The sequence below is a fragment of the Lissotriton helveticus genome, chromosome 7, assembly GCF_964261635.1.
Source record: "Lissotriton helveticus chromosome 7, aLisHel1.1, whole genome shotgun sequence".
NCBI classification, from domain to species: Eukaryota; Metazoa; Chordata; class Amphibia; order Caudata; family Salamandridae; genus Lissotriton; species Lissotriton helveticus.
Window position 1 is genome coordinate 1198721777 of NC_136068.1, and position 14208 is coordinate 1198735984.

Consider the following 14208-nt stretch of genomic DNA (forward strand, 5'->3'; position numbering starts at 1 on the left):
GAGATCTCTAAGATCTTCAGATTCTCAATTACTGGTCTGTCCTCGATATAAACTGGTAACTAAGGGAGGGAGAGCCTTCTCGGTGCTAGTCCCGCAGCTGTGGAATGCACTACCTGAGCCGCTGCGCAGGGAAGAGAACCTCCTACGCTTTAGACGGGTGTTAAAGACATTGCTGTTTAGAAGATCCATGAGCGCAATATAGACTAATGGCTGCTTTTCTGTCTTTGCTAAGTTGTTGTTCTTACCATCGATTTCCGAGCGCCTAGAGACCTGTAGGTGATTGGGCGCGCTATAAATCAAAAATAACAATAACAATAACCTTTTACATTTACAAAGGTGTAACTTGGCATATTCATCCATACGCTTACATCTTGCAGCAATTGCAACATATTTACAAAATAGACAACATTTGTCTCTTTTCAGAGTGCCTGCAATTAAAGCATTTATGGAAGGATTAAAGAGAATCATTCCTCCCAGGTTGCCACCTTCTCCAGTATGGAACCTAAACGTTGTTCTTACAAGACTCATGGGACCCCCTTTCGAGCCTTTACATAAATGTGAACTGCAATTCCTTACATGGAAAACAGATTTCCTTATTGCTATTATCTCCCTTAGAAGAGTAAGTGAGATACAAGCATTTACAATACAAGAACCCTTTTTACAACTACTTCGTAACAAAGTGGTCTTACGAACTAATCCAAAATTCCTTCCAAAAGTCAAAACTCCTTTTCATTTAAACCAATCTGTCGAGTTACCTGTGTTTTTCCGAAACCCAGACTCTGTGGCAGAAAGGGCTCTACACACATTAGATGTTAAAAGAGCTCTACTATATAGATAGAACTAAGTCTTTTAGAAAAACAAAACAACTGTTTGTGTCTTTCTCTCCACCGCACAAAGGCAACCCCATCTCTAAAGGTGGAATTGCAAGGTGGATTGTAAAATGTATACAAATATGCTATCAAAAAGCAAAACGTACATTAACAGTTCCTCCGAGAGCACACTCAACACGCAAACTAGGAGCCTCTATGGCTTTCTTAGGAAACATCCCCCTAGAGGACATATGCAAAGCAGCAACATGGTCTACAACACACACCTTCACTAAACACTACTGTGTTGATGTGCAAGCCAAGCAGCAAGCTGCAGTAGGCCAAGCTGTCCTTAAAACTCTTTTTCAAACAACTGCAACAGATACAGGTGACCACCGCTAGGGCAGACACTGCTGCACAATCGATGCTAAGTTTACAATCTGCAGCTCATATGCCTCGAACGGAAAATCCTACTTACCAGTATGCATCTGTTCTTGGCATGTAGAGCTGCAGAGTAGTACACGCCCTCCCGCCTCCCCGGGACCTATATCTGTTCCAGTTTTATCTTACTTAGATGCACACGCATGGACATCTTTTCTTTACTTCTACTAACTCCATCATTTCCCATCATGGCGAAAAACAATCTAAGGATGGAGCCGATGCCCATGCACACTATTGTCCAAGGGAGGAGTCACCTATCACGTGACTACAAAGACTTCTTCCAAGAAGACAACAACATGCAGTCATCCGAGCCCAACACCAGGTGGCGATCTAATGCTAAGTGTACTACTCTGCAGCTCTACATGCCAAGAACAGATGCATACTGGTAAGTAACATTTTCCTTTCCGCCATCGCGTTCGGACATGAATTGCTGTGCTCCGGTTCAACACCGTTTCTCGGGTTCCCCTCGGTGCGCAATCCACTTACCCTCGTCGGTATTGCTTTTGACTGCATATTTCCCTTTTCCGCTTATCATATTTAATACCAAAAGCTCCTTTCAATCGGGAAACTCGTAGAAGGCTATCGGGCCTACCCTCCTTAGGTCCGCCTCGCAGTCGATGGAATGGCCTCCATTCAAATTCTGCCCTTGGTGCCACGCGAAGTTCGCGCGCACCAACTCGCGAACAAGACTGCGATGCGTGTAAATCTTTCCGCTCAAAGAAAACGCTCCGTGTCCATCGGGCTCGACGTCGCGACATGCAGAGCCAACACACAGGATCCATTCCGGACCTCTTTGGAGAAGATTCCAAACAAGAAACCGGCTATGCCATAGGGGCCCAGGAAGAACAAGAGAACCCTGTCTCCATCTCCGGCTCCTATGTGGATGAAGATATTCCCGAAGGTCAGTACATCGTACTCTTTCTCCCTTGCCCCAAAGTCCAACTCATCCAAAAAAAAAAGTCTCCAGTTCCACCTCTGCCTTCGGGCTTTGATTGGCACCAAGAACTTGTTTCCAATGCCCTGCCTTCGGGATCGGCACCAAAACATACATCACGCATTCCAGCTCTCGGCCGAGTCGTCCACACTCGGGCACGGAGCCGAAACCTTCGGGGTGAAGCCAAAACCCGTCTCCGGCCCACCTCCTTCGACGCTGAATTCGTCTTCTGAACCGAAATCCTCAGCCCCCAAGACACCGGCACTGAAAACTTCGGCGCCAAAACATAAAGATGCTTCGATACCATCAAAGGAGCCCCGTTTCGATGTTCTACCCCCAAAACTGGACCTGAAACAAAAAAAACTGAACATCAATCCAAAAGCTGGACATATTGCGACCAAATTTCCACTCAAACGCAAATATAACTCAGAGGAAGCCTATCACATTCCTTTAACGAAGAAACATGTGGGTACTAATCCTTCTCCTCCTCCTCCATCACCTCCTTCCCCAGAAACACAACACTTGGTAACTACCCCTACTAATTCACCACCGCCATACACACCTGATGATCAGGATGATGGGGATTGGGAAAATGATCCTGCATCTGCAGACCCCTGGAAGGATTACAACACATATTCTCCCACAGCTACCCATCCTGATCTTTACCCTACTAAACCTTCTCCATAAGATGACAACGTAGGCTATATAGAACTTTTAAGCAGAGCTGCTGATTATCACGGGGTTCAATTACACAAAGAATCTCTAGAAGAAGATTTCTTTTTTGAAACACTTAGCAGTTCCCAAAGATTCACTCACACACTACCCATGCTCAAAGGTATGCTAAGACATGTGGATGACATATTTAAGGATCCTGTTCAGGCATGTATTCTCACCCCCAGAATAGACAAAAAGTAAAAAACTACACCATCAGGTCCAGTTTACATCAACGGACAGTTATCCTTAGATTCCTTGGTAGTTTCTAATTCCCATAAACGGCAAATTCTCAAACGTCAGGAGATGCTCTACCTCCTGACAAAGAGTCTAAGTTGATAGATACATCTGGGAAAAGAGAAGCCTCCCGAACTGCTAATTTCTGGCGCATTTCTCACACCCAAGCCCTTTTAGCCAGGTACGATAGGGCGCATTGGGACAAAATGGAGCAATTGCTCCAATTCCTGCCTGATGAGCACAAGTACAAAGCTCAAGAAAAGATGAAAAAGGACACAGACGTGGCAAAATCTATGGGAGCCCTACAGTCCCCTTCTGGCCGGGGTTTCCTTTTGGTGCTCCTTCTATTGGGGGGGAACAGGATTACCTCCTCAGACACTGCCTCTACACTGTGCAAGGGAAACAATCAGCCCTCTGCCTCCAAGTGTTTCTTCAGAGAGGGCTACAGAGGCAATAATGGCAAAGGTAGAAGTAGAGGTTCCAACACACGCACCTCCCCCTCCAGTACCAAACAGTGACTTGCCTACACTCCCCCCCCCCCCAATCATTTAACACCAGTCGGGGGCGTCTTTTACAATTCCTACCTGTCTGGCAATCAATAACTACAGACAAATGGGAGCTAGGAATTATCTGTTATGGTTATTGTCTGGAGTTTACCAACAATCCTCCAAACATTTTTCCACATTCACACAAAAAGTCACTAGACCATTTAAACCTCCTCAAACAAGAGGTTCAATCTCTCCTTATGAAGGGAGCCGTAGACCCCGTACCACTAAATACCAGGGGGTCAGGCGTATACTCCATCTTCTTTCTCATACTTAGAAAGGACAATTCACTCAGACCTATTTTAGATCTCAGAGAATTAAACCTTTAATACAAACAGACCACTTTCACATGGTGACGCTTCACAAGTGCTCCCACTGTTGCAACAGGGCGACTTTATGTCTACTCTAGACTTAAAGGACGCGTATTTCCACATTCTAATACATCCAGCTCATCGCAAATTTCTCAGATTTGTGGTAGCGGGGCAGCATTACCAGTTCAAGGTACTCCCATTCGGAGTCACCACTGCTCCCAGAATTTTCACGAAATATCTGGCGGTAGTTGCTGCTTACCTACGCAGACAACAAATTCATGTCTTCCCGTACTTGGACGACTGGCTCATCAAAGCCAGTACATACCCAAAGTGTCTCCAGCACACTCACATAACACTGCAGTTACTGCATCAACTGGGGTTTACAGTACATGTGTTGAAATCGCATATTCAACCTTACAACACTGACTATCTAGGAGCCACTTCAGATACTCAAAAAGCTCTGGCTTTCCCCAAAGCAGCCAGAATTTGCAATATTCAGGCCCTGTTTCTTTAGTTTCAGCCCACTCACTCACTACCAGCGTATGTGTATATGCTTCTGCTGGGAATGATGGCCTCTTGTCTCAAGATTGTTCCCCATGCTAGGCTTCACATGTGTCCCCTTAGGAATGCTTAGCAAGTCAGTGGAACCAGTTGCAGGATCTCTTAACCGATCTAGTGTTGGTAAACAGCCGTACTAATCACTCTCTGCAGTGGTGGAACCCACAAAATTTGTCAAAAGGACGGCCGTTCATAGACCCTGTTCCACAGACAATACTGACAGCAGACGCTTCGCTCACTGGTTGAGGAGCTCTTCTCCAGAAACACACAATTCAAAGCTTGTGGAGTCAAAAGCAAAAAGCTCTCCACATAAATCATCTAGAGCTGCTAGCAGTGTTTCTAGCACTCAAAGCATTTAAAATTCCCCTTGTAGGCAAAGCTGTCCTAGTTCGCACCAACAACATGACAGCTATTATTATAGACAAAAACAGGGGGGACACATTCTCTCCAACTGTTACACCTAAATCAAGACATTTGGACATGGGTCATACACCACAAAATCTATCTCCAAGCATAACACCTCCCAGGAGTAAACAATCAGATTGCCGACCCTCTCAGCAGACAGAGGCAGCAAATCCACAAGTGTGAACTTCACCTTTCAAGATATCCTCCCATACTTTCAAAGTTTGGGTTTTACTCAAATAGATCTTTTCGCCACACACGAAAACGCAAAATGCCCAAACTGCGCCTTCAGGTATCCACACCCGCTCTCCCAAGGCAATGCACTAAGGTTGAACAGGTCAGGGATATTTGCCTACGCTTTTTCGCGCCTCCAACTTATTTCATCAATGGTTCGGAAACTCAGGCAAACATCTCTCACACTGATATTAGTAACTCCCCCATTGGCTCCTCAACCTTGGTTCACAACCCTGTTAGAGCTATCAGTAGTTGCACACCAAAAGCTGCATCTCACATCCAATCTCCTCACACAGAGCCAGGGAGAAATCAAACACCCAGATCCCAAAGAACTAAACGTAGCGATCTGGCTCCTGAAGTCATAGAGTTTGGTTATCTGAATCTTCCACCAGACTGTATGAACATTATCAGAGAGGCCAGAAAACCTACTACAGGAGCTTGTTACGCAGCTAAATGGAAGCGTTTTGTTACTTATTGTAATAATAACAACATCAATCCTGTTGATTCTTCCATGCAAAATTTCATATGTTAATTGTTACACTTGCAGCGGTCAGAATTAGCTTACACTTCTATCCGTTTACATCTCGCTGTGATAGCTGCGTATCTGCAAAACAGGCAGATATGGAAGAACTAAATAGAATTATACCACCAGGACTTCCACCTGTCACAGAGTGGAATCTTAACATAGTCCTCACACGATTAATAGGCAAAAGCAAAAAGAACTTTAACAATTCCCCCTAAAGCGCATTCCACTTGCAAAATAGGGGCAACTATGGCTTTCTTAGGAAACCTTCCCCTAGTTGACATTTGTAACATGGTTTACACCTCACACATTCACCCAGCACCTTTCTGTAGATGTGTTCGCAAGACAACAAGCTAATGTAGGCCAGGCAGTACTTAGAACACTCTTTCAAACAACTGCAACAGCTACAGGTTAGCCACCGCTTTAGGAGAATACTGCTGTATAGTCTATGCAGCGGAGGTCATGAGGCAGCTTAATGACCAAGCTTGGTACCGGAAAATGGAAAAAGATCCCACAATTGAGTTACAAAACCAACTATTTTCTCTAATCAAAGAGGGTTATGAACAAGGCTTCCTCTGATCTAAAGAATATGACTATCTACAGAATAAACATCCCAAAGTCCCATTGTTTTACATCTTACCAAAGGTACATAAGAACCAAACCAACCCGCCCGGAAGACCTATTGTGGCGGGTTGTGATTCTCTATTGGAGCCAATCGCGAAATATGTGGACTGTTTTTTGAAACAATTCATGGTTCACGTTACCTCCTATATACAAGACACCACTGACTTTATCCAAAAACTTGAAACAATCAACTTTACTACAGGAAAGGACCTACTAGTCACAATGGATGTGACTTCCCTGTATACACAAATACCTCAGGACGAAGCAGTGGCAGTGCTTTCCCACTTCCTAGACTTGAGACCAAGACCAGTTCAAGTTCCCACTCAGTTTTTGCTTGATTTGGCCTCTTTTGCCCTTAAAAAGAACTACTTTTGTTTTGGGAAGGAATTCTTTTTTCAAACGAAAGGAGTAGCTATGGGGTGCCCTTTTGCCCCAGAACTGGCAGTATTGTTTATGTCATTATATGAGGACACCTATGTACATAATAATAATCCATTTTCTGAGTACATTGAGTCATGGCTCAGGTTTATCGATGACGTGTTCATGATTTGGTCAGGAGGGAGTGAAAAGTTGGCACTCTTCTATAATTGGTTGAATGCGAGAACCATCGATATACAGTTCAGTATGGTCCAATCAGACAAAAGAATATCTTTCCTGGATGTCGAAGTTTTTCCTGCGGAAGGGAAATTGGCGACTTCATTATTCACTAAGCCAACCGATAGAAACAAGGCGTTATTATTCTCCAGTAACCACCCCAGGAGTCTAAAGGAAAATCTGCCTTAGGGCCAATTTTTACGTGTGCGTCGGAATTGCTCTTACAATGATGATTACAATCTGCATGCTAGCAATTTTGTCAAAATGTTATGTGAACGAGGCTACCCTAAAAAACTAGTGCGAAACTCAATGAAACGGGCCAGATGGACTCCGAGGGAAAGCCTTCTTGAACAAAAAAAGAAACCCCAATTGAAACGTCAAGTATGCGTCACGACTTTTTGTCCAAATGCCAACAAATTCAAAAAAATCATTGGTCAGAACTGGCATCTAGTGAAGGACTTACATGAGAGCTTACAGGAGTCTCCTCTGTTTGCATCCAAAAAAGAAAAGTGCATTGCCAACTACGTTGTGAGAGCAGCCCCCCCAAAAGAGTCACAACCCACTTTAAGACAACTTATGGATTTGCCCCCCATCACAGGTCACCACAAATGTGGGACGTGTCTTTGTTGTGACCTTACTGTGGAAGGCACACTCTTCCAACATAATGGAATCTCGTGGAAACACGAAACATTCAGTAACTGCAAATCTAAATACGTCGTTTACGGAATAAAATGCCCGTGTGGACTCCTTTATATCGGCAAAACCAACCAAGAAATCCGTCAAAGGATTTCCCAACACAAATCTAGAATAAAACAGAAAGTGGAAACTGCACCGTTGGTGAACCATTGGAATAGATGTCAACACCATATTAACGACTTTAGATGGACAGTCATCTCCAAAGTAGAAAAAGATCTGGGATTTGAAACTGTCCAGGAGGGAAGCCCTTCTTATTGTTAAATTCGACACGGCCGTGTCGGGTCTCAATGAATTGTCCGAAATTTACAAGCTTTAATTGCATGTCCGCTTGTCAGCTATAGTGCATCTGTCACTGACCTTGCCCGTGACTTGGGCTGTTGAACACATCAATCATGACATCCATCACTCAAGATGTGAGGGTTTACAAGTTTATCCTTTATCTTTCGGTTTGGACCAGCCTCAATGAATCTGTCTTAGCAGAAGTAGGAATTCAATTGCCTGCTCCCGCGCCGCGGAAACTACATTACCCAGCGGGCCGAGAGGCACGCATGCGCAATTAGTTGTTTGCAGTCACTGACGAAGCGCTCGCCCATGGCGTCGGTTCCCTGACGGTAAGACCGTTTCTTTTACCCTAGTTACGGCAGCCTCGACCCTTAGCCCATCCGATATTAAGTACGGCGAATGCCGGCTTTTGTCTTCTCAGATAGCGGACGGATTGATAAATTCCCCGACGCCACCACCCCCAACCCAGTCTGCCGGAATTGCCTACGGGTGTGAATCAGGAACACCGCCCGGTAAGAACACTTCGATGGCCTGGCCACACATGTGTGCAAATGGTTGTTTGGAAGTCATGAAATTCGTATTCTAAAACATGTGTTACGGTTTCACAGGGTCACCACAGCCGGCCGCACCTTTGTTGAAAACTTGACTCTTTCCTCGGGGAAAGCCGCCACCCCCTTCGAGGTATTTTTGATGCGATGTTTAGATGTTTAGAACTCAGTCTGGCCTCTAAGAAGTGGTACTAATACTCCTCCTCCTTTTATTTTCTATTCTCTATTGTATGTAGGAGCAACTACTATTTTCTAAATAACCCTCGTTGGCTCACTTGACGGGTAAGCTGGAATTGGAGTTTTGGTGTAGTAGCACTTGTGAGGTTGTTTTGGTTGCATAAACCACTGAATTAGATACTTAGATATGGTCTTTGTTCCCCTTTTGTCTCCCCTGTAGAGCGCCCAATGGTCCTGATGAGAATCCTGTGATTATTAAGGATTCGAAACGCGTAGACCGTGTAGGGTCAACTTGTGCCATCCTGGTGCTCAAATTATACGGCACTTGGGTGTCTGTATATACACCCATTGAGTGTTATATAATCTTTCGATAACTGAAAACTAAAAATGAAACGATAGCGTTGTATATATTGTTTGTAATTTCTAATAATTGCTTTAGAACTGTATAGTTGACCCCCATTTTCCATTTTATTCTTTTTGACTCGTTGTGTATTTTACAGATGTCTGAATGAAAGTGGTGTGAATGTGACATGCCTGAAAAGTGATGATATGGTCAAAAATGTTCTATTGTTTTTGTGTCCTAATTCTATATGTTTGTTAATAATACCTGTAAAGGCATACTAAATTTGAAATAGTGCTTTACCGTTGAATGATTTTGAATAAATAGCTATTTTATAGCCATCCCAAGTATTGAACTGGTGTCTGTACCTTGGTGTAATTAATTGTTCTAAAAAGAATACATCAGTATTGGCATTCCCTCTTTGTTGTTGTACTTCTAAGGCTCAGCCTTACTGATCAGAGCCAGCCCTATATATTGTTATTAGTATAGTCTATGCAAAGCATGGGATCTACAGATCACATGCCTCGAACGGATAATGTTACTTACCCAGTAAGCATCTGTTCTTGGCGTGTAGAGCTGTAGATTCACATATGCCCACCCGCCTCCCCGGGTACCTATACCTGTTTCATTTCTCTCTTACTTCATATATATATATATATATATATATATATGCATGGACATCTCTATTCTACTCTTACTAACTCCATTCTCACCCTCTGCGGGAAAACAATCTAACAATGTTGTCAATGCCCATGTGCACTATCACCGAAAGGAGGAGTCACCAACCTCGTGACTGGAAAGACTTCTTTGAAGAAAAAAAACTTGCAAACAACGGACCCAACACTAGATGGCAGGCGTATGCAAAGCATGTGAATCTACAGCTCTAGATGCCTTGAAGAGATGCTTACTGGGTAAGTAACATTATCCTTACGCCAGTCTTGTAGGCGGAGTCCTGGTACAGCAGTAGTACTAACTCCATTCTCACCCTCTGCGGGAAAACAATCTAACAATGGAGTCAATGCCCATGTGCACTATTACCGAAAGGAGGAGTCACCAACCTCGTGACTGGAAAGACGTCTTTGAAGAAAAAAAACTTGCAAACAACGGACCCAACACTAGATGGCAGGCGTATGCAAAGCATGTGAATCTACAGCTCTAGATGCCAAGAACAGATGCTTACTAGGTAAGTAACATTATCCTTATGCCAGTCTTGTAGGCGGAGACCTGGTACAGCAGTAGTAACAATCTCATACACCGCTTTATCAATACAGATGATGAAATGCTTTCTTGTGATTTACTAAAAATATCTATAGAAGCAAATTCCCCTAATGTCAAGGAAATCACTTCATCCATACACAACCCAGTGTGTATTATTACCAAAACTTTAAATGTATGAGGACATACGGTACTTTTGATCCCCCAGGCATCAGCTTGCACTTATTTTTTTAGCTTTTTCTTAAAACATAAATTTAAATACTAGTTTTTTTTATTGCTACATCGTAATTCTTTCCCCAAAGCGTCATATCCACACTTTGCTGCCAAATGCCAGTTTCTCATGTTTTTGGTGAATTAAATCCCTTTCAGCAATCAAAATGGTCTACCCCTGCATGGAGGCCTGTCCGGAGTTTGGGAGAGGAAGAAGATTAACCTGAGACCTCGGGCTGGTGGAGAAGGTTACCCTCCTTTTACAACTCCAAAAGGGAGGTAGAAGGTGTGAGGATGTCTGATGCCAACGTTTTAATCTGACTCTGTGAGAAAGGAGAGACTGGGACAGTAGGAAAACATGCATGCCTTTTAGATATCTTCAATAAATATTCTGGGTCTGTTCACCCATTTTGAAATAGAATGAAGAGGACTGTACAGTCACTTCTCAAACCCACCCAGCTCTCAGCAGCGGCTCTCCACCCTGCTTTACTTATCTGGCAAACAAACAAACAAGCAAGCAGGGGGAATCACACCATTCAGTGCGCAGTGACATAGTTCCTTTGACCACCCTGGCCTTTTCCTACATAACTACAGATCACGGTATGATAAGCGAGCCGCACTCCACACCCTGACCTATTGCAAGCTGGGAAAGGTAGTGTCAAAGGAAGACTCATTCAATAGGCCTCTTCTTGGGCTTTATAGTTTTGAGCCAGAGGAGTGACTTTCAGTGTCACCATGCTGTTTTATTTTATAATTTGTTGTGTACGGACTTGGCACCAGGGCTCCCAACCTGTGCACTTGCATAGTGGTCCACCCACACTACCCCAATTATGTCCCTGCACTTCTGAAGATGATCAATACTTATGATCATGATTGTGAATAAGCAAACACAGCTGCTGTATCATGAATCTCAGTCGTCACATTTGGCAAAGCAGGGCCCCAAAGGCCCATGGAGCAGCCACCACTCAGACTAACCGCTTGAATCACTAAGTTTGGACTAATGATGTATGGTAGATAAAGGACACAGTGGTTTCATTGTCCGTACCAGTGGCAGCTGGTCATTTAAAGATTCTAAGGTGTCATCTTTGCCTGTTAGAAAGTGCATGCAAGCAGTAAAAGCACTAGCAGAATTCAGATTGTGGCTCTCAGTCATTAAAGCGCCTCCATTGAACCACTGCAAACGACTCTAGTAGTTGAACTGTTTGGATAGGGAGAGATACTGGGGATAACGAGCTACCTCAATCTGCCTTTCACATCCAATAAGTTATGACAAAAATGGATAGGGACCAAGCACAGCAACCAGGCCACTGAAGAGCCCAATGTTGAAGATGTCCTTGTGTTGATGCAGAAGACCAGGTCATACTTGGAGGTGAGGACATTTTTGCTAGAAATTAATTTGACATACAGTATCTGAAAGTGTGACAAAAATACAAAATGCAATAATATGTTCCTCTGGAGGAGTGACCAAGATGAACATTTGCAATTAAAATGCTACATGAAATTAGCAAGACCTGAACAGACAGCAAGGGTGGTAGAAGGCAAGTCTCTGAGTAATAATGTAAAATTGTAGAATTGCCAGAAATGTTTGAGTGGCACAACATGGAATATCTAATTGCCACCCCAATTTCCTCAAAACAAATGTAATATTTTAAGACCAATCGTTAGTCTGTGATAATGATAACCAGTCAGATATTTTGTTTTGGGTTATGTGGTTGTGAGGCTGTTTCGACTTGAGTGATGTGGGAAGTGACTTCTTACTGTATACACAATCCAATAAGAAGAGAGGATCTGAGGGAGCACAGCTGCATTGCAGATGGTATTATTCACTTTCTGAACTGGGACTTTGAATGCCTGAATAGCTGTCAAAGAGATGAAGGGCGATTGCTAATGGTGGCACCATGGCTTCCAAATTGTGTTTCTGACTGCACACTGGATGGAAACTGAAAGCAGGTGACTAAGAAATTGAATAAAATGATTACTTTCCTACATAATCTTGGTATGATGTGTGCTATGGTTCACTCCCGGTTGTGTCTGTCAATCACTCACACTACCGGACGTAAAGAATATGTTTCGCTATCCGTATGCCTGGCTAGTGAATGTATTTGCACTTAACACAGAAGACTTCTTTCTGACACTGCTTAAACTGTGCGGTCCTCTTGGGGGTAATATGGTGCTAATAACCAGTAATTTATTTTGTGTACTGAATGAGAATATAGACAAAGAGCCATCTGATAAGTTACCAAGAACATCGAATGTGGTTGATCCTGAATTGGGCTTTGTATACCTTGCACCTGCTTGATATATGAAGGGATTACCATGGTGATAAGAAAACATATTCCTTCTATTCTAACAAACATTAGGCTTTGTGTTGACTCATGAGCATTACCTGGCTGTCAGAAACAAGATTTTTACATGAAGGAGTACAAAGGCCACAGCCCTGATGTAAGCTGTGCTCCCATAAAGTCAAAACAATCAAATTCCAATTATGGAAACTGTTTCTGCAAGAAATACCTGGTTGCTTGAGTCTAGTAGCTTGCCTCCCCCACCCAGACTACTGCATGTGGTACAAATACAGCAGCACCAAAACATCATTATTGCTGTAAAATGAACTAGTGGAAAATCCCTAGCCAAGTGTATATATAGGGATCATGAGATATAAAAGAAAGCCCTAAGAAAATAACAGAAACTCAAAAAACAATGTAATTCAAAGGGATGCAGTTGACTGGGATCTAGGAACCCTGGCAGGCTGATGTGGAATGGAGCAAGGTCGGATTCTCTCTGTCCAAATGCTGCGAGGATTGGGATCTAGGCACCTTTAATAGCTGTCCAATGGTGAAGAAAAATAAGGGAATGCTAACTGTTCGTCCTAGTGAAATTATTTATCTTCACACGTAAAAACCTTTCAAGAGGCTGGTTCCATCAAATCCTGATACATCTTTTTCAGTGTCCCACAGTAACACTGAAGTTCATGGTCTAAAGTTCTGAGCAGGACAAACTACTAAAATATAACCTATGAGGTTGCATGTTTTTCAGTAGCCTTGACATAGTTCTCCAGATGAAAGGTGTTAATGTCCCAGCTTTCAGAAAACATTCTGCAGTGTCTTCCCTAGTGTTCCGGAAGCTTCCAAACTTCAAGAAGGCCTTCTTGCACACCAAGCTACAGTTTCAGTTTGTGGAAAATCTCCGCACAACTCCCAGTTAGGTCTACTGCCAAATATCCAGTTCCAACTGGTTTGTGAATATTCTTCTAGGCAGATGCAATTATCTATGTCTCTTTGCTACACAAGGCAAACAGGTTGACAAAACTAGGACCCCTTTTTAGATCTCGCTGAGCCAGCACATGCGCTATTCTGCGAGAAATTTAGTGTGTGGGTTTACAAAGTTCTGCCACAGGCTTTTGGTGGCCTAGTGCTTGCGTTCACGCGAGCGTGCACAGCCGCCATCTGCCTCCCTTCCAGCGCAATCACTGCTCGTCCTCGCGATCACGATTACTTTCGCTTTTACTGCGATCACTTTCACGGCCGCGCGGCTGTTACTTTTACGGCCGCGCGGCCAATGCTTGTTTTTTTTTATTTTACTTTCTACTCCCGAACTTTATAAAAAATTTTAAACAGTTCTTCATAGCGCTTCACGCACGTTAGTGCGTTTTCCTTCATCAACGCGGTGCCCCAGTTCACCTTTACCCATGGCTGTCGCTTCAGGAGACCCCCGCACCCGCATATTACATGCTCATTCGCCACTCTTCATCTTTAAGTATGGCGGCCAAAAACCTTTTTTTCTTTTGTCCCTGTCAGTTTTTTCTCCTCCCCCACCCTGCTCA